The 25,809-nt window shown below is 47.8% G+C and overlaps 1 long non-coding RNA gene across 4 annotated transcripts; it reads left to right on the forward strand.

Annotated features, from left to right (window-relative positions):
- The first annotated feature begins 5,167 nt into the window (after positions 1-5,167).
- Positions 5,168-6,102, forward strand: LOC126001158 (uncharacterized). 4 transcript variants are annotated; one of them, XR_007492865.1, is made up of 3 exons: positions 5,168-5,264; positions 5,349-5,684; positions 5,853-6,102. It is a non-coding gene; the product is annotated as an uncharacterized LOC126001158 (long non-coding RNA). The 4 variants fall into 4 exon arrangements; XR_007492868.1 differs by having other exon boundaries at positions 5,937-6,102; XR_007492867.1 differs by having other exon boundaries at positions 5,349-5,516; positions 5,937-6,102.
- Positions 6,103-25,809: the final 19,707 nt, after the last annotated feature.

The following is a 25,809-nucleotide window of genomic DNA, read 5'->3' on the forward strand; positions in this document are numbered from 1 at the left end:
AGTTCATTTAGAGTCAGTTGTTAGCATGAATTTTGCAAGCTCAATTTTGTTCGAGAATGTTTGTTAACCCTCCCTCTCACATAAATGAGAGTTTGCTCGGTAGTGAACTCTAGGTTGAAAGCTTCTTTCATTTAATACTTTGAATATGTCATTCCACTCCTTTTGCTTGGGTTGTTTTAAATGAGAGATCTGGTGATTCTTTAACTTTATTTAATTATTTATTTACTAATTTATTCGTTGGACCACACCCTTCAGTGCTCAGGGACTACTCCTGGCTCTGCACTCAGAGATCTTCCTTGGCAGGCTGGGGAACCACATGTGATGCTAGGAATCGAACCAGGTCCCTCCCCAGTCGATCTACATGTAAGGTAAATGACGCTCAGGGGTTACTCCTGACTATGATCTCAGAATTTACCCCTGGCTTGTGGGGACCATATGGGACGCTGGGGGGCGAAACCGTGCTCCATCCTAGGTTAGCCGCGTGAAACGCAAACGCCCTACCACTTGCTCCACTGCTCCAACTCCTCCCTGGTTTGATTCTTAGGTTCTTTTCTTTATACTTAAAGTTGTTAAAACTGTACTGCTTTAAAGAGTCCATCTCTCTCTCTCTCTCTCTCTCTCTTTGCCATTTGGATTACTATATGGTTTGCTGCTTTTCTGTTGGGGTCTATTTTGTTGGCACTGTTTTTGCCTCTGATTTGTATAGCAGCCTCTTTCCAGAGAGTTGAAATTTCTCTGTTGTTATCTCTCACTGGTTTTTCTTCTTTCACTTTTTCCTCCCACTGGTATTTCTTATCATTCGGAGATCATTTCTTTTGTCTTTGTTCAATAGGTACCTTACATTTTCTTCCAATGATTTGTCTGTCCTTTGTTTTTCTTTGTTTGTTTTTGTTTCGTTGTTTTTGGGTCACACCCGGCAGCACTCAGGGGTTACTCCTGCTCTATGCTCAGAAATCACTCCTGGCAGACTCGGGGGACCATATGGGATGCCAGGATTCGAACCACCATCCTTCTGCGTGCAAGGCAAACACCCTATCCATGCTATCTCTCCAGGCCTGTCCTTTCTTTTTTGACTTCTTTATTAACGCTGGCTTGCATTTTCTATTCGACTTTGTACAATTCTCCAGCTGTGTATATCTGATATTGTGACTTGCTAACATGTTTTCTAGTTCCTTCAGTTCCATTTGTATGGATTCCGTCACCTTCTGAAAGAGTTCTTTGAATTGGTTGAATTGTTTGTCTATAGGTAGCTTATGTTCACCATCTAGTAACTCCTTGGTTTCTGCTGCTGAAAACTTAAGTGTTGATTTTAGGTGCTCAACTATAAGGCTCAGGTGTTTTGGTGAATGTGGAAATTTGCCAGGATTTCTCTCCAAATCCCAACTACAGGTTCCTTAGTTTTCCCATTGTTCTTTGCATTTGGTGGGTTGGAATGCTGTAGTTGCAGGGTGTTTAAGAAAGTGATCTACGGGGCCGGGCGGTGGCGCTAAAGGTAAGGTGCCTGCCTTGCCTGCGCTAACCTTGGACGGACCGCAGTTCGATCCCCCGGTGTCCCATATGGTCCCCCAAGCCAGGAGCAACTTCTGAGCACATAGCCAGGAGTAACCCCTGAGCGTTACTGGGTGTGGCCCAAAAAAACAAAAAACAAAAAAAAAACAAAAAAAAAAAAAGAAAGTGATCTACGGGGCCGGGCGGTGGCACTAAAGGTAAGGTGCCTGCCTTGCCTGCGCTAGCCTTGGACGGACCACGGTTCGATCCCCTGTGTCCCATGTGGTCCCCCAAGCCAGGAGCAACTTCTGAGCACATAGCCAGGAGTAACCCCTGAGCATTACCGGGTGTGGCCCAAAAACCAAAAAAAAAAAAAAAAAGTGATCTATTGGATGGATTGCATAAAAAGTGGCTAGTGGTATATCTGCTTTAGAGGATATTTTCCTAAAACAAGTGAGATTATCTGAGTACAATAAAAAATTGCAAACTGATCCATTGGTTTGTTCAACTGGGCTTTTAGATGTGTATTTTCTAGGAAAAAGAAGTGCTAGGTCCAATAAGCCAGGAAATATATGATGTACATTGAAACATTCTTACACAAATGCACCAACATCCTTGTAGTTTAGGAAAAGGAGGGTTGGTGGGAGGGCCCAAAGGGTCCCTGTCTCCACTCTGACACAGACCAGAAATCCTGAAATGGCACAGGAGGGAAAAGGGATGAGGACCAGAAGCAAGCCTCCAGCCTCCTCTTTTTAAGATAACTTTGGGCTTTAGCAGTTCTTGGTTTTACTCCCAGCTTTTCACTCATTGCTCACTCCCGGAGGGTCTCAGGGAAGTACAGAGGGTGCCAAGGTCAAATGAAGATTGGCCATGTGTAAAACCAGTACTGACCTATTGCTCCCCCATCCCCTCTGTATTATCCAGTTCCCTCAATGAAACTCTTATTTTATCCTGTTCTCATCTCTGCAATAACCAACGTGCATATGGTAGCAGCGATTCTGTTCTTCATTTGTTCTATGATGTGACCATTTTCATTAGGGAACCAGACTCATGTATGGACTGCTGTGCCCTTCATTGTTTCTAACACAAGATTGTCCTTCTGCAGCAGGGTATTTTGGGGTAAAGCCTGCGCTAATCACCTGGTTAGAAGGAGGAGTCCTGGAGAGGCTGCCACAAAGCCTGTTTGCCGGTGAGTGTGGAAAGAGCCTACTGGGCTCACGGTTTGGTTTGGATATGGATTGTCATGGGCCTGTGTGAGATGGGGGCCCTGGGCTTGGGCCTTGGGACTCCCAGAGCATTGGTGCATGACCTCTCTTGCTCCTTTTCGATTCCCTTGTTGTTGAGTCCCAGAATTATCTGTAACTTTGCTATCTTGCCTTTGCTCTTTTGGTTCTGTGTCTGTGGGTCTTTAGAACAGATCCTGAGATTCCTTCACTCCCTGTTGTGCTCTCAGTGTGTTTGCACAGCCCCATGTCAGGGTGCTGTTCTCAGGTCCTCCTGTCTTTTTCTTCTTTGCTCTCTTAATCATTATGGGGTTTTTGATATCCCCAAGGAAGTGATTTTCTTTTATTTTGAAGGTCACTCAGTGATAATAATTAGGGTTAATCTTGGCCCCATGCTTCAGAAATTACTCCTCATGGGCGTGGGGCACATTATGGCATGATGGAAGTTGAACTCAGGTCAGCCTCAAGGCAGCCCTCTGCTATGCTTTCTTCTAGCCCACTCAGAAATATATTTTGTGTATATTTTAAACCATTTATGAGCAAGCCCAGCACAAAGCTAATGTAGATTTTGCCAAGCTCCTCACTATGGTGCTCCCAACCTGTCTTGCCTTTTCATATCAGCTTATTTAAAATCTGAAAACAACATGTATTCGCTCCACCTATGTTGCCGCTTCAACCAGGTTTCATTCAACTAATTTGTTTTAATAAATTTTTATTTCAGCACCATGTTTACAGAAATGTTCATAGTTGAGTCTTAGTCATAAATTGTACACTGCCCTTCAACAGTGCAACTTTCCTAGCATCAGTGTCCTCCATGTCCCTCCCCTGCAATACCCCACTCAGTCTAAGACTGGCACTCTGTTTCTCTTACATGATAGTTGTGCAGTTACTGCTCTGTGCTCACCACTCACTGTGGCAAGATTCTTATCAGGGGCTTGTCTTCGCAGTTCTCTGTCATTGTCTGTTGTCTCTGGATATTATTATCATACCGTCTTATTTTTCTTATATTCCACAGACGAGTTTGACTTTTTGGCTATCCCTTGTCCTCTGATTCATAATATGATAATAATTTCCATGTCCATCCCCGTATAAGTCAATTTTATGACTTCTTTTTTTTCTAATAGCTGCATACTATTCCATTGTGTAGCTGTACCACAGTTTCTTTAGCCACTTATCTGTTGTAGGCTCCTGGGTTGTTTCCCGATTCTGGCTAATGTGAATAGTGCTGCGGTGAACATAGTGTGAACGACATTTTTGCATTGTGTTTTTGTGTTCCTAGGATCTATATCTAGGAGTGGTACTAAGGATTATATGGGGGCTCAGTTTCCACTTTCTTTAGCCATATCCATGTTTTTCAGAAAGGCTTGACTAGACAGCATTCTCACCAGCAGTCAGGCTTCTTTTCTCTCTCCATACATGCCATGCTTGTTGTTCTCACTGTTTTGCAGAGGAGGTGCAGTGCAAGTGGAAGCTCCAGACACCTCTGGGTGTGGCCACAAAATCCGACCAAAAAGAAAAACCCACCAGACTATTTAGGAGCATGAACAGTTTGTCTTGCTTTGTCAACAAAATAAGGAAAGCTAGTAGAACAGACTTTAGCACAAGATAGAGCTGTGGTTCAGATAGCCTTGTCTATATCTACTCTGACCAAAACCTTTCTTTCAGCAGAACTCAAGCCAGAAATCCATCCTTGTCCCTTCTGCTCTCTTACCTTCTCCAATCAGAACTTCCTCAGTCATCACATGAAACAAAGTCATCCCTCTTGGATCCTCTTGGAAACATCTGCAAGAAAGCCCCCTCAATCAGAGATTTCCCGTCCACGTGATCAGAACCAATGGTGCCAGCATTCAAAGAATGACACATTTGAAAGTCAAAAGCATGGGCCGGGCGGTGGCGCTGGAGGTAAGGTGCCTGCCTTACCTGCGCTAGCCTAGGAGACGGACCGCGGTTCGATCCCCCGGCGTCCCATATGGTCCCCCAAGCCAGGAGCGACTTCTGAGCGCATAGCCAGGAGTAACCCCTGACATTACCGGGTGTGGCCCAAAAACCAAAAAAAAAAAAAAAAAGTCAAAAGCATGAAGAAAGCTCCATACATTTGGCTAGTAGGATGAAGCGTAGAAGAAATTCAATAGTGTTTCCTCAACTATTGAGCAGCCAAGTAGGTAGCTCTGGTAAACAGATGACAATGGAGGAAGACATTAACACAGGCCTGAAAGAAAATCCGAAGGTAGTTTCAGAGATAGACTTGCCAATAATTTTAAGAGACAAGTATGTAAGGCCTGAGAAAGGCTTCAGTGATGGATCAAATATCATCACACATCAAATGACTCACACAGGAGAGAAGCCCCATGTTTATAGAGAGTGTGGACGAGGCTTTGGTCAGAGGTCAGTTCTTATCAGACACCAGAGGACGCACACAGGGCAAAAGCCCCATATTTGCAGGGAGTGTGGGCATAGCTTCAGTGTGAGGTTAAGTCTCATCGCACACCAGAGAACACATACAGGGGAGAAGCCCCATGTTTGCAAGGAGTGTGGGCGTGGCTTCAGTGTGAGGTCAAGTCTCATCACACACAAGAGAACACACACAGGGGAGAAGCCCTTTGTTTGCAAAGAGTGTGGGCGTGGCTTCAGTAGGAGCTCAAATCTCATCAGACACCAGAGAACACACACAGGGGAGAAGCCCCATGTTTGCAAGGAGTGTGGGCGTGGCTTCAGGGTGAGGTCAAGTCTCATCAGACACCAGAGAACACACACAGGGGAGAAGCCCCATGTTTGCAAGGAGTGTGGGTGTGGCTTCAGTGAAAGGTCATATCTCAGGGCACACCAGAGAACACATACAGGGGAGAAGCCCCATGTTTGCGAGGAGTGTGGGCGTGGCTTCAGCACGAGCTCAGATCTCAACATACACCAGAGAACACACACAGGGGAGAAGCCCCATGTTTGCAAGGAGTGTGGGTGTGGCTTCAGTGAAAGGTCATATCTCAGGGCATACCAGAGAACACACACAGGGGAGAAGCCCCATGTTTGCGAGGAGTGTGGGTGTGGCTTCAGGGTGAGTTCACAGCTCATCAGACACCAGAGAACACACACAGGGGAGAAGCCCCATGTTTATAGAGAGTGTGGGCGTGGCTTCAGTGTGAGGTCAAGTCTCATCAGACACCAGAGAACACACACAGGGGAGAAGCCCTTTGTTTGCAAGGAGTGTGGGCGTGGCTTCATTGTGAGGTCAAGTCTCATCAGACACCAGAGAACACACACAGGAGAGAAGCCCCATGTTTGCGAGGAGTATGGGCGTGGCTTCAGTGTGAGGTCAAGTCTTATCACACACCAGAGAACACACACAGGGGAGAAACCCCATGTTTGCAAGGAGTCTGGGTGTGGCTTCAGGGTGAGTTCACAGCTCTCAGACACCAGAGAACACACACAGGGGAGAAGCCCCATGTTTGCAAGGAGTGTGGGCGTGGCTTCAGTGGGAGGTCAGATCTTATGGCACACCAGAAGACACATAGGAGAGAAGCCCTATGCAAGGAGTGAGTTGTGTGGCTTCATTCAGTTCACACATCTCAGCAGACACCAGAGATAACACGGAGGAAGCCAGATTGTGTAGTGTTAGCACCAGATGACACACAGGCAAGAAGCCCCATATTTGCAGGGATTGTGAGCAAGGCTTAACTCTGAAATCAAGTCTTATCACACACCACAGGATGCAAATGGGAGAAACCATATGTTTGCAGAGAGTGGGCGAGGTCAAATTCCATCACACTAGAGGATGCACAGACCCGAGAAGCCCTACATTTCCAAAGTAGATGAGGCTTTGGTCGGAGGTCAAATCTCACACGCCAGAGGAAACAGGAAAGCCCAATTTTTGAATAGAGTATGGGCAAGACAACTGCTGGAATTCGTATGTTATCACACATGGGGACCCATTTAAAAGTCAATCTTTCAAGAAAAGGTGACTAATAAAAAGCATTCAAAGAAAAAAAGCTATCAACGAAATATACATAGTGTTTCCAATAAGGATGCGGGGAAAGTTTGTTTGTATTTGTATTTTACACAAAATAAAACATTACAGATGTTAAAAATGTTGCCCCAGTCAAAACACATGGGAAAAGAATAGACAGAAAATACGATATTCAATATTAAAATCAGTTCCTGAAGGTGAGGTTGTTAGGGTTAGAAGAGTTAGGGTCAGGACTAGTCATCGGAATAAGGGTTTAGGGTCGGGGTCCCGGAACGAACGAACGCAATTCTCTCTCTCTCTCTCTCTCTCTCTCTCTCTCTCTCTCTCTCTCTCTCTCTCTCTCTCTCTCTCTCTCTCTCTCTCTCTCACACACACACACACACACACACACACACACACACACCAACACCAACAAAACACACGCCCTGTTTTCTCTCTCTCCTTTTTATTTTTATATTATTTTTTGGGTGCTCAGGGGTTACTTTTTTTTCAGTGCTCAGGGGTTACTTTTACTCTCTCTCTCTCTTTCTCTGTTTTTTTCTCTCTTTTTTTCTCTCTTTTTTTCCTTTTTATTTTTTTATTTTACTTTTTATTTTTTATTTTTTGGTTTTTGGGCCACACCCGGCGGTGCTCAGGGGTTACTCCTGGCTGTCTGCTCAGAAATAGCTGCTGGTAGGCACGGGGGACCATATAGGACACCGGGATTCGAACCAACCACCTTTGGTCCTGGATAGGCTGCTTGCAAGGCAAACGCCGCTGTGCTATCTCTCCGGGCCCTCTTGCTTTTTTTTGGGGGGGGGTTAGTTTTTGGGTCACACCTGGCTGCGCTCAGGGGTTACTTACTCCTGGCTCTACGCTCAGAACTCGCTCCTGGCAGGCGCGCGGGGAATATATGGGATGCCGGGTTTCTAATCACCGTCCTTCTGCATGCAGGCAAGGCAAACACCCTATCTCCATGGTTTCTCTCTGGCCCCCAAACTTCTTCCTAACTCCGTATCCAAACAAAGAAGGAGAGTGATGAACAGACCTACCTACCTACCTACCTGAAGAAAATATATCAAAATCCGATTATATACAAAAAAAGTATCATCTCACTCATTAGGGAAAAAATGGAAGCAAAGACATGGTCTTTTCTCATACCAGTGAGAATGGCACATACCAGAAAGACGGGGAAACAGCCAATACTGAAGGAAGGGAAGAGGTGTTAAAATCCCCCCCACACTATTCATTCACTATTTCTTCACTGAAAAATTCACTGTTCATTCACTATGGGCTACAGTTTCCATAGGGCCCAGTGATTATTCTACCTCTACCTAGCAAAGGCAAACGTTAATTCTTTTCTTTTCTTTTCTTTCGTTTCTTTTCTTCTCTTTTCTTTTCTTTTCTTTCTCTTCTCTTCTCTTCTTTTCTTTTCTTTTCTTTTCTTTCTTCTTTGTTTTAAAGAGTGGTCATTTAATGTATATTTTTCCCACCCCCTCCCCAATCAATGTATCTGTTCTTTAGAGACAGACTTACTCAAAACTTTCAATCCTAATTTGGCATGTGGGATCTCTCTCTGTCTCTGTCTCTGTCTCTCTCTCTCACACACGCAAAAACCTGCTTTTTCTCTTTTTATTTGCGTTCTTTCATTTTTTTCTTTTTCTTTTTCTTTCTTTTTTTTTTTTTTTTTTTTGTGGTTTTTGGGTCACACCCGGCAGCGCTCAGGGGTTACTCCTGGTTCTCTCTGCTCAGAAATTGCTCCATCCTTCTGCATGCAAGGCAAACACTCTACCTCTATGCTATTTCTCTGGCTCCTTCTTTTCTTCTTTTATTTCTAGAGAAAGAAGGATGAAGGGAGGGAGGGTGAGAGGGAGGGAGAGAGGGAGGGAGGGAGGAAGGGAGGGAGAGAGAGTGAGAGAGAGAGAGAGAAGAAAGAACAGTGAACCTGGCTTCATGAGGAATGACTCCCCCCCCCCCAACCCAGAGCCATTTTTTTTCTTATCTTTTAAGTAAGGGTTCCGGATTTTTCTCTAAAACTAAGAAGAAAGGAATAAAGGTTGGCTGGGGGTCAGGGGCTGTGTGGTCTTGGATGTATTGATGCTAAAAAATAATGACAGATATAAGCCTACAAGCCAAAAGTCAGCCAACGACCCTTTCCCTAAATGTAGGATTGGGAGAAGATCTCTGATAGAAGGAAAGTCCAGGAGTTCTCTGGAAAAATTTAGAATTTAGATTGGGTTGTTTACTTACTGAGTGACTGAGTGACTGACCAACTGACTGACTGACTGACTGACTGACTTGATGATTTACTTACATGTGTTATGTGTGTATATGTATTTACCTAATGCTGCTGCTGCTAGTACTATTACAACACAGGCAGGACCCTCCTTATTCTAGAATTCCACTTTCTTTCATCAAACAAACAAGCAGATAATTTGCAAGCAAGGGGTGCCCCGGGCGTGAGTGGGGCGGCGGCGCGCGTCCAGCCCCGCTTTGCGCCCCAATCCGACCGACCCAGCCCTTAGAGCCAATCCTTATCCCAAAGTTACGGATCCGGCTTGCTAACTTACCTTACCTACATTGTTCCAACATGCCAGAGGCTGTTCACCTTGGAGACCGGCTTCGGATATGGATACGGCCCGGCCAAGATTTACACCCTCTTCCCCGGATTTTCAAGGGCCAGCGAGAGCTCACCAGAGGCCGCCAGAACCGCGACGCTTTCCAAGGCGCGGGCCCCTCTCTCGGGGCGAACCCATTCCAGGGCGCCCTGCCCTTCACAAAGAAAAGAGAACTCTAACCCTAACCCTAACCCTAACCTAAACCCTAACGCTAACCCTAACCATACCCTAACCCTGACCCTGACCCTGACCCTAACCCTAACCCTAACCCTAACCCCTAACCCGTAACCCCTACCCCTAACCCTAAACCCTAACACTAACCCTAAACCCTAACCCCCTAACCCTAACCCCCTAACACCCTAAGCCCCTAACACCCTAATACCCTAACCCTAAACCCAACCCCAACACCAACCCCAACCCCAACCCTAACACCCTAACCCTAACCCTAACCCCTAACCCCTAACCACTAACACTAAACCCTAACCCTAAAGCCTAATACCCTAACCCTAACCCGCTAAGCCCCTAACCCACTAACCCCCTAAACCCCTAACCCCCTAACACCCTAACACCCTAACCCCCTAACACCCTAACCCACTAACCCCCTAACACCCTAACACCCTAACACCATAACCCCCTAACACCCTAACACCCTAACCCCCTAACACCCTAACCCCCTAACCCCCTAACACCCTAACACTAACCCTAACCCTAACCCCTAAACATAACCCTAACCCAAACCCTTAACCCCTAACCCCTAACCCTAACCCCAACCTCAACCCTAAACCCAACCCTACCCTAACCATAGCCCTAGACATAGCCCTAACCCTAAACCTAACCACTAACCCTAACCCCAACCCCAACCCCAACCCCAACCCTAACACCCTAACCCTAACCCTAGACCCAACCCCAACCCCATCCCCAACTCCAACCCTACCCTAACCCTAGCCCTAGCCCTAGCCCTAACCTTAATCCTAACCCTAACCCCTAACCCTAACCCTAACCCCAACCCCAACCCCAACCCTAACCTAACCCTGACGCTGACCCTGACCCTGACCCCTAAACCCTAACCCCTAAACCCTATCCTTAACCCTAACCCTAACCTAACCCTGACCCTGACCCTGACCCTAACCCTGACCCTAGCCCTAGCCCTAGCCCTAACCCTAGCCCTAGCCCTAGCCCTAAACCTAGCCCTAACCCTAACCCTAACCCTAGACCTAGCCCTAACCCCAGCCCTAACCCCAGCCCTAACCCTAGCCCTAACCCTAACCCTAGCCCTAACCCTAACCCAAACCCTAACCCCTAACCCTAACCCTAACCCTAACCCCTAACCCTAATTCTAACCCTAACCCCTAACCCCTACCCCTAGCCCTAAACCCTAACCCTAACCCTAACACCCTAACACCCTAACCCCCTAAACCTCTAACCCCCTAACCCACTAATCCCCTAACCCCATAACCCCCTAAGCCCCTAACACCCTAAACCTAACCCTAACCCTAACCCTCTAACCCTGACCCTGACCCTAACCCTAACCCTGACCCTGACCCTGACCGTAACCCTGACCCTGATCCTGACCCTGACCCTGACCCTAACCCTAACCCTGACCCTGACCCTAACCTGCTTACAGGACAGGGTTTCCTGCATTGTCTTTAATGGTGAGATGAAAGTGAAAAGGGAAATCAGCCCCCCCACCAGCCTTGGCGGGTGTCCCGCCCTTAGGGAAGTCATCACTACTTTGGCCCCACCCTTAAGGGAAGTCGTCACTACTTTGGCCCCACCCTTAAGGGAAGTCGTCACTATCTTGGCCCCACCCTAAAGGAAGTCGTCACTGCCTCGGCCCCACCTCTATCCCTACGTCACCAATGATTCGTGTTACCGTAGTCCAGCCCTCAAGGACTCTCCTTCCCCTCCCACTTCCCATCCTATATAAGGGGGAAACTAGGGAACCACGAGGTCTCTTTGTGCCCGGTCTATTCTGGGGACACTTTGACCCTGGCCATTCGAATGGTCAGTATTAAAGCACTTTTCAAAGCATTTGCTGGGACTCATCAGCCTCTTCATTTCTCTGCGTCGGGCAGCTAGATTAGGACGTCCGGACCTTTCAAAAGGAGAGGATGCTCCACATCCTGACTTCAATGTAGTATATGCAGATTCCAGGATCTTTTTGTGTGTGTGTGTTTGTGTTTTTTTTTGGGGGGGGGCACACCCAGCAGTGCTCAGGGGTTCCTCCTGGCTGTCTGCTCAGAAATAGCTCCTGGCAGGCACGGGGGACCATATGGGACACCGGGGTTCAAACCAACCACCTTTGTTCCTGGGTTGGCTGCTTGCAAGGCAAACGCCGCTGTGCTATCTCTCTGGACCCAGATTCCAGGATCTTTAATACAGAAACATGATACCAACAACAGGGACTGTTTTAAAAGTGTGTTGGCACTACGGACAATGTCTTGTATTGGATGATAACTTGCCTGGAGTCTAAAGTTGGTCTTATGCCAGGAAACTTCAGGGGTAGGATCTCTTTGTATTTAGGCCAAGATTATTCCTTTCCATGCCTCTCATATTTTGATGGACCTATGCAAACAACAATTGCCACTCTAACACCGTTTTTACTGTGCTCCTTTGACTCTAATCCTTAAAAAATACCACTTAAAATTTGAGGTGAACTAGGGGCCGGGCGGTGGCGCTGGAGGTAAGGTGCCTGCCTTGCCTGCGCTAGCCTAGGACGGACGGCAGTTCGATCCCCCGGCGTCCCATATGGTCCCCCAAGCCAGGAGTGACCTCTGAGCGCATAGCCAGGAGTAACCCCTGAGCGTCACCGGGTGTGGCCCAAAAACCAAAAAAAAAAAAAATTTGAGGTAAACTTAAGATAATATGCATGTACATGGAAATGTAAAAAATACTATGCCTCTAATGTTTAAGGAGTTACGTAAGTTTTATGGCTTTAGGTTGCCTTGTGTGCTGTTAAGAAATATTATACTGGCCCGGAGAGATAGCACAGCGGCGTTTGCCTTGCAAGCAGCTGATCCAGGACCAAAGGTGGTTGGTTCAAATCCCGGTGTCCCATATGGTCCCCCGTGCCTGCCAGGAGCTATTTCTGAGCAGACAGCCAGAGTAACCCCTGAGCACCGCCGGGTGTGGCCCAAAAAAAAAAAAAAGAAATATTATACTGTGTTGCAATCTGGGGACTTGAGGGACAAAGTAATTGTACATGGATTCTGTTTTATTTACCTTAATGTTCTTTGGCTGAAAGTTCAAAGTTAAGATATCAGCAAGGGGACTTCTTCTGAGAATTATATTATGGGTGATTGTCCTTCCACTGTAACTTTACCTTGTCCTCTTTCTTTGCATCTTTGTTCTCATAATTCAAAATAAAAAATTTAAAAAAAGAAATGAATTGGATACACTTTAATAATTTTTTTTTTTTGGTTTTTGGGCCACACCCTGTGACGCTCAGGGGTTACTCCTGGCTATGCGCTCAGAAGTTGCTCCTGGCTTCTTGGGGAACCACATGGGACACCGGGGGATCGAACCGTGGTCCGTCCTAGGCTAGCGCAGGCAAGGCAGGCACCTTACCTCCAGCGCCACCGCCCGGCCCCATACACTTTAATAATTTTTAAGATTTTTAATAATTTTTAAAAATTATTGGAAATATTAATTAGATCTGGCCTACCTAAATTTAACTACTGGTGATTTGGTTTGGTTTGGTATGGTTTTGGTTTTTGGACCACACCCAATGACACTCAGGAGTTACTCCTGGCTCTGCACTCAAAAGTCGCTCCTGACAGGCTTGGGGGACCAAATGGGATGTCAGGAATCGAACCACCATCTGTCCTGGGTCAGCCACATGCAAGGCAAACACCCTATTGCTGTGCTATTGCTCTGGCCCCTGATTTAAGTTTTTGTTTCTTGGGGGTTTTTTGGGGGGGTCAAACCCGGCAATGTTCAGGGGTTACTCCTGACTCTATGCTCAGAAATCACTCCTGGAAGGCCGGGATTTGAACCACCATCCTTCTGCATGCAAGGCAAACACACTACCTTCATGTTATCTCTCCAGCCCCTTAAGTTTTTATTTAATATTTTAAAAGGGGATCCTTCCCCAAACTCTAATAGGACCACTTTTTTTTTTTTTTTTGGTTTTTGGGTCACAACCGGCAGCGCTCAGGGGTTACTCTTGGCTCTACTCTCAGAAACCACCCCTGGCAGGTATGGGGGACCATATGGGATGCCGGGATTTGAACCACTGTCCTTCTGCCTGGAAGGCAGACACCTTACCTCCATGCTATCTCTCCAGCCCCTAGGACTTTAACTCCTGAGGAAAAGGAGACATTAAAGCTGATTGATCAGGCATTCAAATATAGTCAAATTAGTGCAAATAAATTATTCCCAACAAAGGCAACTATTAATTTTTAAAACTGCCTACCCTCCCATGGAATGCATCTGGCAGGAAGGACCAATAGTATGGATCCATCTTCCACATTCCTTGTAGAAAATAAATTGTTTTTATCCATATATGGTAGTCTTGATAATCAGCAAAGGAAGATTAAGAAGTACAGCCGGGAAGGTGGCGCTAGAGGTAAGGTGTCTGCCTTGCAAGCGCTAGCGTAGGACCGCGGTTCGATCCCCGGTGTCCCATATGGTCCCCCAAGCCAGGGGCGATTTCTGAGCGCATAGCCAGGAGTAACCCCTGAGCGTCAAACGGGTGTGGCCCAAAAACCAAAAAAAAAAAAAAAAAAAAAAAAAAAAAAGAAGTACAGCTCTTGGGCCCGGAGAGATAGCACAGCGGTGCTTGCCTTGGAAGCAGTCAATCCAGAACCAAAGGTGGTTGGTTCGAATCCCGGTGTCCCATATGGTCCCCCGTGCCTGCCAGGAGCTATTTCTGAGCAGACAGCCAGGAGTAACCCCTGAGCACCGCCGGGTGTGACCCAAAAACAAAACAAAAAAAAAGTATAGCTCTTACAGGTTATGAAGTCACCAATATCATAATTCTTATACTAAGCAACAGTTTAAGTGATTAATGCACACAGAGGACCAGTAGAAAGATGGGCTTCATCAGGGAAGTGGTGTTTAATTTACCATCACATTCCTTCTTGAACATTTTAAAGAAAGTGAGTTTAAAAGGAAGGAAGGAAGGAAGGAAGGAAGGAAGGAAGGAAGGAAGGAAGGAAGGAAGGAAGGAAGGAAGGAAGAAGGAAGGAAGGAAGGAGGAAGGAGGGAGGGAAGGAAAGAAGGAGGAAGGAAGGAAGGAAGGAAGGAAGGAAGGAAGGAAGGAAGGAAGGAAGAAAGGAGGAAGGAGGGAGGGAGGAAGGGAGGAAGGAAGGAAGGAAGGAAGGAAGGAAGGAAGGAAGGAAGGAAGGAAGGAAGGAAGGAAGGAAGGAAGGAAGGAAGAAGAAAGAAAGAAAGAAAGAAAGAAGAAAGAAAGAAAGAAAGAAAGAAAGAAAGAAAGAAAGAAAGAAAGAAAGAAAGAAAGAAAGAAAGAAAGAAAGAAAGAAAGAAAGAAAGAAAAGAAAGAAAAGAAAGAAAGAAAGAAAAGAAAGAAAAGTAAGTTTATTTTCCCCACTTAAGAGTTATTCACCGCTAGATGGCGCCTCACTAATCTTTACTGACGGTTCTTTCCTGGATACTCAGTGATAACAGTCAACCTCCTGTAATTGAAATTATGCCCAGTATTTCAGCTCAAAGGGCAGAAATCATAGCAGTAATCAAGACTTTTAAATTATGCCCCACTAAAACTGCATCGTGTACAAGCTTTTTCCAGAAATAGAAACAGCAGTGAGTGATAAATGCTGGGTCAATTGTGTCTGACTTGTTGTTACAGTTACAAGAATTAATACATAAAAAGGCAGGAAAAGTTTTTCATAGAACTATTAGAAGTCACTCTAAACTTCCAGGACCACTTGCTGAGGGCAATAGGTTGGCTAATGCCTATACTTATGAATTAGTTATGAATATTATTGAAACAGCACAGCAAAGTCATCAATTACACCATCTGCTTTAAAAGAGTGTGTTTGGAGGGGGCGGAGAGATAGCCCAGTGGTAGGGTAGGGCGTTTACCTTGCACTAGCTGATCTAGGATGGGCGGTGGTTCAAATCTCGACATCCCATATGGTCCCCCAAGCCTGCCAGGAGTGATTTCTGGGCATAGAGCCAAGAGTAACCCCTGAGCACCGCTGGGTGTGACCCAAAAACAAACAAACAAAAAAGAATGTTTGGAATCACTAGAGAACGATCTAAACAAACAGTGAAGGAGTTTGAATACTGCCCTGTTGCATCAGAGCCCTTTGGATGGGCTTGGATGGAGGTGGATGGTGATGGAGGCCTTTCTCCTCCAGCTCAGGACCACGTGACTCCACCTTCTCCATCAGCCAGCAGGTCTGCAAGTTTAGGTGATTGCAGTGAGTAGACAGGCTTCAGGAAATATCAGCTTTATTTGCCCTAGCCAACATGTTTGGCCCATAATCTTAAGCCTTTTTAAGCATGGTCTTGTCAGCTTGCCCTGTGTCTAGCTTCTTTCAGCCATCTCTCCTCCAACCTCCATCGATGCAAATTCCCCTCTAGCCCCTCAGGTCAAACCTTTTAAAACCTCCCCAAGACCCCTCCCAGAAATGGGAGGGTCTTTCTTGTAGGTAAGCTTACACAAAGAATAGGGGTAAGGGGCCAGAGAGATAGCATGGAGGTAAGGCGTTTGCCTTTCATGCAGAAGGTCATCGGTTCGAATCCCGGCATCCCATATGGTTCCCTGTGCCTGCCAGGAGCAATTTCTGAGCATGGAGCCAGGAGTAACCCCTGAGCACTGCCGGGTGTGACCCAAAAAAGCCACAAAAAAAAAAAAATATATATATATATATGTTAGGGCCCGGAGAGATAGCACAGCTGCGTTTGCCTTGCAAGCAGCCGATCCAGGACCAAAGGTGGTTGGTTCGAATCCTGGTGTCCCATATGGTCCCCCGTGCCTGCCAGGAGCTATTTCTGAGCAGACAGCCAGGAGTAACCCCTGAGCACCGCCGGGTGTGGCCCAAAAACCAAAACAAAAAAAAAAAATAGGGGTAAGGTAATACTGCCCTAAGGTGTATGCACCACCTCAGATGAGTGTGAATACTGGAGGGTTAAAATCTAATGTGCTGGGGCCAGAGAGATAGCACAGTGGTAGGGCATTTGTCTTGCAGATGGCCAAACCAAGACCCCAGAAGAACCTGGGTTCAATTCCTGGCATCCCATAGGGCCCCTCAAGCCTGCCAAGAGATATTTCTGAGCGTAGAGCCAGGAGTAACATCTGAGCCCTGCCGGGTGTGACCAAAACATAAAAAATAAAAAAAAAAGAGTGTTTGGAGGTGTTGCAAGTCAGCCCCTGAAGAGGTTGACTGATGGAGGGATGGAGGATGAGGTCTTTCCCCTCCAGCTCGGAGCACGTGTCTGCCACCCTGTCCAGCTGATGGCTCTGAGGTGAAACGGCGGGTAAACAGCTCGCAGACAGTCAGGCTTGTGGAAATATTAGCTTTATTCAGTGGACAAGACTGAAGTCCAAAGACTCAGCATAAGTTCCAGCCAAAAGCCTCTCGCCTTCCACAGACCCTTGTTTTTATTCCCCAGAATCAGGTACCACCCAATGGTGGGATCAGATATCACCCAATGGTGGAAGCAGAATCAGGTGCCACCCTAGGGTGGGGGCAGAATGCCAGATCACACCCTAGGGTAGGGCACAATCACTGATTAGGGTAGGATCAGTAACATAATAATCTCCTAAAATATTTACATACACAACATTTGGAGGGATCAGAGAGATAGCACAGCGGTAGGGCGTTTGCCTTCCACTAGCTGATCCAGAACAGAGCTGGTTCAAATCCCGGCATCCCATATGGTCCCCCTTGCCTACCAAGAGCGATTTCTGAGCGTAAAGCCAGGAGTAACCCCTGAGCGCTGCCAGGTGTGACCCAAAAAAAAAAAAAAAAAAAGATACAAATGACAATGGGAGCTGTTTGAAAGTCCTTTATTTACTTCACAGTTAAAGATAAGACTCAACTTTTGGTAGCTTGTTTTTTCAACATTGGGCAAGCCAAAAAAGAATTAAGGCAATGTCCTTGCTTATACCTTCAAAGCAAACTTAAAATTTTGTAAAACTATGACCATTGAAAGTCATGCTATGATTCCTTATAATCCCAGGCACAAGCTATAGTGGAAAGAGCTCAACAAAGCTCAAAAAATCAAATACAGCAATTAGAAAATTCTGAATTTCCATATTATTCTCATCATCAATTAATTAATCATGCATTATTTGTATTGATTTTTTTTGTTTCGTTTTTGGGTCACACCCGGAAGTGCTCAGGGATTTTTCCTGGTTCCGTACTCAAAAATCGCTCCTGACAGGCATGGGGGACCATATGGGACGCCGGGATTCGAACCAATGACCTTCTGCATGAAAGGTAAACGCCTTACCTCCATGCTATCTCTCCGGCCCCTGTATTGAATTTCTTAAAACAGTGAAAGAGCTATCACCACGCACAAACATTGTAATCAACCATGAGAAAAGACCTCTAGGAATGTGAAAGATTTGTTAACCTCAAAATGGTAAGGTCTTTGTGTGTTCATTGTACTGAGAAGGGAGTATACATGTGTCTTTCCACAGGATTCAGAACCTCCCACCTGGATCCTAGACTTATCCCGCCAGCAAGAGAAGCCCCATCCAGTACAACGCAATACAAAGGAAAGGAGAGAGCCATCTGTGATGCAAACTCCAGAGGCTGGATCTCTGCCCTGAGGACATCTGATTTTCCCACTTGGGGACAAATTTTAGCTGTCATCTGAAGCCCAGCAGATTGTGCCTGCTACTGGGAAACCCTGTACCTCAGAGACACTGTTTTTGGCTATCTTGTCTGTATTAACCTTGCAGGTTGCCTGTACCTTTGCTACAACTGCAGGTTCGGTCTGGGCTTATTGGGCATATGGCACAAAGCCCCGCTTCTCCACCCTCTGTCACAGGTAGCAAACATCTTAAGATATTTGCCAACAATGCACAGTTCTTGGAAGGATTGGGGGAGACCAAGATGCCTCAAAAACTGTCAGCCAGGGGCCGGAGAGATAGCATGGAGGTGGGGTGTTTGCTTTTCATGCAGAGGGTCATTGGTTCGAATCCCAGCACTCATATGGTCCTCCGAACCTGCCAGGAGTGATTTCTGAGCGTGGAGCCAGGAGTAACCCCTGAGTGCTGCCGGGTGTGACCCAAAAAACAAAAAACAAACAAACAAAAATACGGTCAGCCAAAGTCAATTATACCAATCAGCCTAGTGACATTCCTATATGTTTTTCCACTCCTAGGCCTATAGCCACAGGGTGTTTTCCCACCAGCTTCCTTGTCTTTTTAACTGACTCAGAAAATAAGGGAAAAGGCCTTGAGAAGAGGCAAACTATTTGGGCTACCTGGGAGATTAGAAGAGTGACCTTGGGTCACTTTGATTTCAATGAGAACTTTCAGGAGGTTCCTAATCCCAGCAGGACTGTTGACTGCAGAGAACATCAAGACAAGAGAGGCCCCATCAGAGACTTGCTGAAAAGGTTGGAGTGTGGATTTACTACCAACGCTGCAGTATTTCAGCCTGTAGACACTGATCTAAAATTTTATAATACTTCTGTTTCATCCCCAGATCAGGATAAATTCCTAGACCTTAGAAGTAATGCTCATAGTTCTAACTATGAACCTTCTAGTAACTCCCCTATTTGGCAATGGTTTGTCTCAGGATGAGTTTGGCAGATGGAGGGCAGATGGGCAGTTTGCTTTCCGGTGCGGCTGCTGTGAATCCCAGAAGGAGCATTGGAGAAGGGGATCCTTAGGATCCTGGCATGTTTAAAGGAGGCCCCAAGAGTCCCTAGACCCCACCCCACCAAGCTAGGGATGGAGCAATCTGGGAGATGGAGGGTGGATGGGAGGAGGGGGCTGCCCACTGTCCCCTGGTCTGTCCTTGTTTCTCCTCCCAAGCATGTGCTAACTGCCCAGGTCTCACACAGCTGCCGCATGACCTCGCTCCTCCACCTGCCTTCTCCAGCTAAGGAGCTTCCAGGTCCTTCTGAGGCTGGTGCCTCACCTTTGCTATGCACGTGGAAAGCCCAGAGGCCACAGGGTGAAACCAGTGTATCCAAAGACTGAGCCTTTTTTGGAGGACCACCCAGTTCTTTTCACCCCAAGGGCAAGTGACCCTCCCTACACTCCCTTCCTCCACTCCCAAGTCACTTACCCCTTGTAGACAGCTACTCTGATTCATTTAATTAGGACAAGGCAATTGCCTGGCCTAAGATTTTGGGTGGTAAGTTGCATCCCAGCTTTGGGGTCTTGCAGACCTGATCCGCCCACACAATATGACCTGGAACCGTCCCCACCCTGGGTTGTTGCATGGATGGACACTGCACTCAGCCCCTTGGTCTGGCCCTGTCACAAATCAGACTCCCGGGGTGCATAACGCATTACCCAGGTTTCCAAGTGAACAAGTGCCCAGTGTCCCCTGAGTACAGCTGGCCCGCTGGGATGTCTGGTGTTGTGTGACAGTGATAGATGCTGTGGGCAGGCCTTGAACCCTCTTCCCTCCTCAGCCCAGTTTACAAATACTGTGTATTTAGAAGTTAGCAGCCAGAACATGTGGCAGATGCTTACACTTGCTGTGTGGACATGGGCATGTGTTCCCCACACTACGACAGTTCCCCCACGTCCCCCGTGTTAGGGACCAGGGCTGGGAGAGTGGCGTTGAGGTCCCTGCAGTGAGGCAGGCATCAGCTGGTGCTGTGATCCACTGTATCTGTTGCATAACAGCCCTTGATGGGGCTGGCTGATGGAGGGATGGAGGATGAGGTCTTTCTCCTTCAGCTTGGACCACGCCTCTGCCACCCTGTACAGCCGGCGGTTCTGAGGTGAATGTGGCGGGTAGAAAGCTAACAAGCAGTCAGGCTTCAGAAGATCTCAGCTTTATTCAGTGGATATGGCTGAAGCCAAAAGCCCCAGAATCGGGGCCGGGAAGGTGGCGCTAGAGATAAGGTGTCTGCCTTGTAAGCTCTACCAAGGAACGGACGGCGGTTCGATCCCCCGGCGTCCCATATGGTCCCCCCAAGCCAGGGGCGATTTCTGAGCACATGGCCAGGAGTAAACCCTGAGCGTCAAACTGGTGTGGCCCAAAAACCAAAAAAAAAAAAAGCCCCAGAATCAGCCCCAGAACAAAGCCCCTGCCTTCCACAGACCTTTGCTTTTATTTTATATACCAGAATCAGGTACCACCCTAGGGTAGGAGCAGAATGCCAGGTCACACCCTAGGGTAGGACACAATCATTGATTAGGGTAGGTAGAATCAGTAACATAATAATCTTATGGAAATGTTTACATACATAACAGTATCAAGAACCAGAGTTTTGCCAGCCAGCGTCAAGTGGCACTGGATACTGGGGCTTCCCACTCCAATCACAGAATTCTCTTCTCTTGCTGAGCAGGGATTTCTGTCCCTTCCCCCATCCCATCTGAGTTCCAAGCACTTGGACACAAAATGTAGGTCCTGCCTTCCTGCCCCAAGTGGAACAGAAACTGTCACTGGGTTCTCATCAGATGCAATCTATTAATTTTATTATGACGATATTTATTATTATTTATTTATTATATTATTTCCCCCCCTCCTTTTTTTTGGTTTTTGGGCCACACCCGGCGGTGCTCAGGGGTTACTCCTGGCTGTCTGATCAGAAATAGCTCCTGGCAGGCACGGGGGACCATATGGGACACCGGGATTCGAACCAACCACCTTAAGTCATGGATTGGTTGCTTGCAAGGCAAACGCCACTGTGCTATTTCTCTGGGCCCTTCCCTTTTTATATACATTTAAAAGGCAGTATCTTTTATACAGAGAGTTTGCCATAGAAGATACACAATGCACTTTTTTTGTTTTTTTTGTTTTTTTTTTGGGGGGGGGGTCACACCCGGCAGCGCTCAGGGGTTCCTCCTGGCTCTAAGCTCAGAAATCACTCCTGGCAGGCTCGGGGGACCTATGGGATGCCAGGATTCAAACCACCGTCTTTCTGCATGCAAAGCAGATGCCTCACCTCCATGCTATCTCTCCGGTCCACACAATTATGGCTCACACAATGCACTTTTATTTTTGTTGGTTTTGTTTTTGTTTGTTTTTTTTGGGGGGGGGCACACGTAGTGATGCTCAGGGTTACTCCTGGCTCTGGGCTCAGAAATCGCTCCTGGCTTGGGGAGCCATATGGGATGCCAGGGGATCAAACCATGGTCCGTTCTAGGTCAGCCGCATGCAAGGCAAACGCCCTACCGCTGCGCCACCGCTCCATCCCCAATGCACTTTTTTAAAACTTCTGTTGGTGCTTACTTTATATAGTCTTCTGTGTGCTTCTTGTGATGAAAATAAACCTTTTCTGTATAAGCACTTGATAGCCTTGTGGAAAAAGAAACTACATCTTTGGCTTTGGCCCTAGGCTGTGAGTCATAGTTGCAGCCCCTGTGGCCAGCCTGCAGGCTCTCTGGAGTGCTGGACTCCTGGGATCCCTAGTTAATACTCAACTGGGGGTTGACAACCACTATATTCAGTGCCACACTGAAATGTGGTTGGGTTAGATCTGAACATTCCAGAAGGTACAGTGGGAAAATTACATCAGGGACAACAACAGCTCAAATCTGGCCAATTGAGTTCCAAGGGGAGGGGACCACAGGAAGGAAATAAGGTACGAAAGGGACCTTGGAAGAAGGTTGGAGAACACTGAGTTGGTCCAAGAAATAAGCAAGGACAGTGACCAGGGTGATAGCACAGCAGGGAGACCATTTGTCTTGCATGCAGCCAACCCGGGTTTAATCTCCGACATCCCATATAGTCCCCCAAGCCTGCACACAGATTCCTGAGCACAGAATCAGTAATAACCTCTGAATACCACCAGGTGTGCCCCCCCCCTAGAAAAAAAAAGCAATAACAGAAATGCTAGACAGTGGTCTACTCCTGTTTTTTTTCTGGAAGAGAGGATGTGGGGAGAGGGTATCCAAAATCCACTGTTTCCACCTGAGTAGATTTGGACTGGGGAATTCGTTGTGTCTTCATACCCAAGCAGAAAATATCAGCCATCTAGATGAACTCTCAAAAACATTCAACATCTCCTAGAAGAGCGAAGGCCAATGGAAGTGAACCAGAGTAATTTCCAGGATAAAGACCCAAAAATATGGGGGCCCCCTCACGATCTCTCTCTGAACTCCAGACAGACCCTGTCCTCGCTCTATGTCGGGGCACTCTCTGGGAACTCAGGACCAGTTTAGAAACCCTCCAAACCTAACTGAATGCAATTGTGCAAGCTTGTGCTCTGCTGGGTCCAGTTACATTCCACACGCACTTCCTAGGGATCATGCCCACAGCACCCCACTGGAGAGCGAGTGTTCCGCAAACTCAGAGAGCCTTTCCTCAGGCCTGGAGGGACACCTCTTAGCCTGGCTTGTCCACAAACAACCCTGGGGTGGCTTGGGGCAGAGGACTGACACACTTCCTGGGGGGCTGGTTTTGCAGGTTTCCCCCTGGGCCTGCTCCCGTTCCCTCAAGAGGCTGAATGGGACTGGGTTGGCTTTGCCACAAACCTCTTCAGTGCCCCCATGAGGGGTCAGAAGGGCCATTTGGGGGCAGGAGGCAATATTATGGGTGACCAGTTCCTCAATACCATCGGGTCCCCTCCGGTAGCTCCAGGAATGATTCCTGAACACTGCCATTAGTGTGTCCCAAAAACAAAAACAAGGGGGATGTTTCTTTTCTTCTTCTTTTTTTGTTTTTTTGTTTTTTGTTTTGGGGCACACCCAGCAGCTCTCAGGGGTTTCTCCTGGCTCTGCACTCAGAAATTGCTCCTGGCAGGTTCAAAGGACCATATGGGATGCGAGGGTTGGTCGCATGCAAGGGAAATGCCCTCCCTGCTGATGTTTCTAACAATATGTAAGCAGGAGCCAGAGAGCAAAAATCTTGCCCTTGACCTGCTGCTTCCTGGCCCATGCCAGGTCCCATCGAACAGGTCTGTGTCTGTGACAGGGAGCACCACATGAATGTGTGAGGAAGATGAGCACAGTATGAGGATCCTTAAGCAATGCCCACTCCACTCCCCACCTTTTCCCTTTGGGATCCTGGTGGTGCTCAGGGATCCCTCCTTGTGGTGTTTCGGGAACCCTGTGTGGTGCCATGGATCATAACAGGTTTGGCCCGGCAGGATAAGAGTCTTGCCCCAACTATCAACCCTCTGCAGTCCAGATGAATATATCATTTGTCCTATAATAAACACAGCACAGGGCTGGAGCTGGGAGGGCATCTGCCTTGCATGCAGCAGACCCAGGTTCTATTCCAACATTCCATAGGGTCCCCTGAGCACAACCAGGAGTGATCCTGAGTGCAGAGCTAGGAGTAACCTCTGAGTAAGACTCCCCACCACCCCAAAAAAAACTCAGCTCAGGTGCCTTTTCCAAATAACTCTTCAGTAAATGATTCCTTCTGGGGAAGGGGAGGGTGAGAGGAGCAAATGAGCTCACCAGAGCAGGGCTGCAGCCAGGTCATGCACAAGTGTGTGCCCCTTCCCTGCCCTTATCATCAGACCCTGCCAAAGCCTGTCTCTTGATACCAATACTCACACCTGCAAATGGCCCTGAGGGAGTTCTTCAAGCCCAGCACAAAGGCCTTTAGGGAGGGGAAGAGTGCAGGCTTGTGAGAGTGAGTTCATCACAACGCCATCCAGAGGCACATCCTGTTCTGGCGTTGCCATGGCACACCCAAACATCTGCTACAACACAGTGGGGCAGGCTGCGGGCAGCAGGCGGTGGATGGGTGAGGCCCTGGGCAGGCTACTGGAGGCTGGATGGAGGGGACATGCACCCAAGCAAAACAAAAACCAGACAACTATGTGAGCTATGTGAGCAGCTGCTTCAAACCCCCCAATCTGCCTGCAAAAATGGCCCTTATCAAAAGGTCTCCCAGGGCCCTAACCCTAACCCTAACCCAGGCTCAATCCTTCGCATTCCATATGATTCCCGAGCACCTCCAGGAATAATTTCTGAGCACAGGGTCAGGAGTAACCCCTGAGTTCCACCAGGTGTGGCCCAATCACTCCCAAAAATATGTTCAAGAAGCAAGAAGACGGGGCCGGGCGGTGGCACTAGAGGTAAGGTGCCTGCCTTGCCTGCGCTAGCATTGGACGAACCGAGGTTCGATCCCCCGGCATCCCATATGGTCCCCCAAGCCAGGAGCAACTTCTGAGCGCATAGCCAGGAGTAACCCCTGAGCGTTATCGGGTGTGGCCCCAAAACAAAAACAAACAAACAATAAAAAGAAGCAAGAAGACAGGATATCAGGGGGGAAAAAACACACTTAAAAAGGGGGAGGCGGGCCCGGAGAGATAGCACAGCGGCGTTTGCCTTGCAAGCAGCCGATCCAGGACCAAAGGTGGTTGGTTCGAATCCCGGTGTCCCATATGGTCCCCCGTGCCTGCCAGGAGCTATTTCTGAGCAGACAGCCAGGAGTAACCCCTGAGCACTGCCGGGTGTGGCCCAAAAACCAAAAAAAAAAAAAAAAAAAAGGGGGAGGCACTTTTACCTTGCATGCAGCAGGGTTCATCTCTAGCACTACTTGAACCTGGCCAGAAGTGATCCCTGAATCCCTGAGTGCAGAGCCCTAAGCACCACTGGGTACCCGAATACCCTGAGTACCACTAGGTGTGGCCCCAAGAGCAGACAAACAGAAGATCCTTAGGACTAGGGATACAAGGCAGGCTTTGCCGAGCTTTGTTTTAACCCCAGCAACTCATGGCCCCCCAAGCCTCTCTGGGTTCAGCTCTGGAGGTCCCTGCCAGTGCCTGCCAGTCTGTCTGTGGTTTCTCACACTGAATGTCAGCTCTGCTGGCCAAAGAGCCACAGACATCAGACTTACTTTTCTTTTTTTCTTTTTTTTTTTTTTTTTTTTTGGTCACACCTGGCCGTGCTCAGGGCTTTCTACTCTGTACTCCAGGATCATTCCTGGGGGGGGGGGGGGGCTTGAGGGACCCTCTTGGGTGCCCGAGTCAAACCAAGGTCAAACTGCACACTTGCTCTGGCAGGGTTTGGGCTTAGCAACAGTTAGCAAAAGAAGTTCTGAGTTCCAGCCTCCCAACAAGAAAACAAAGACAATCCAAGGGGCCACACAGGGCGTGAACATTTGGCCTGGAGAGAGCTGAGACTGGGGAGCACAGTCGGAGAGCACCTCTGACCCCACGAGGTCTCGTAGTCCAGGAAAGGCTGCTGCCTGTATCTGTCCCAAAGCCAGACTCCTGGGTCCTGAGGGATCAAAGAGGCCACGAAGGGTGGGCCAGCTCCATATGTCTTCCCTCTGCAGCCACCAGGTCCCCAACGCAGTCACACACAGCACTGGAGCGGGGGAAACAGTTATAGACTGTTAGAACTGGGGCTCTTATCCTAGAAGGAAGTGTCCTGACAGGGAGCAGAAAAACAGGACCAGAGAGAGACAGGACCAGTGCAGAGTTCCTGTTGGGCGTGGGGTCCCTTCCACTCATCCCCGCTGGGTGGCGC

The sequence above is a fragment of the Suncus etruscus genome, chromosome 2 (assembly GCF_024139225.1).
Source record: "Suncus etruscus isolate mSunEtr1 chromosome 2, mSunEtr1.pri.cur, whole genome shotgun sequence".
Classification (NCBI taxonomy): domain Eukaryota; kingdom Metazoa; phylum Chordata; class Mammalia; order Eulipotyphla; family Soricidae; genus Suncus; species Suncus etruscus.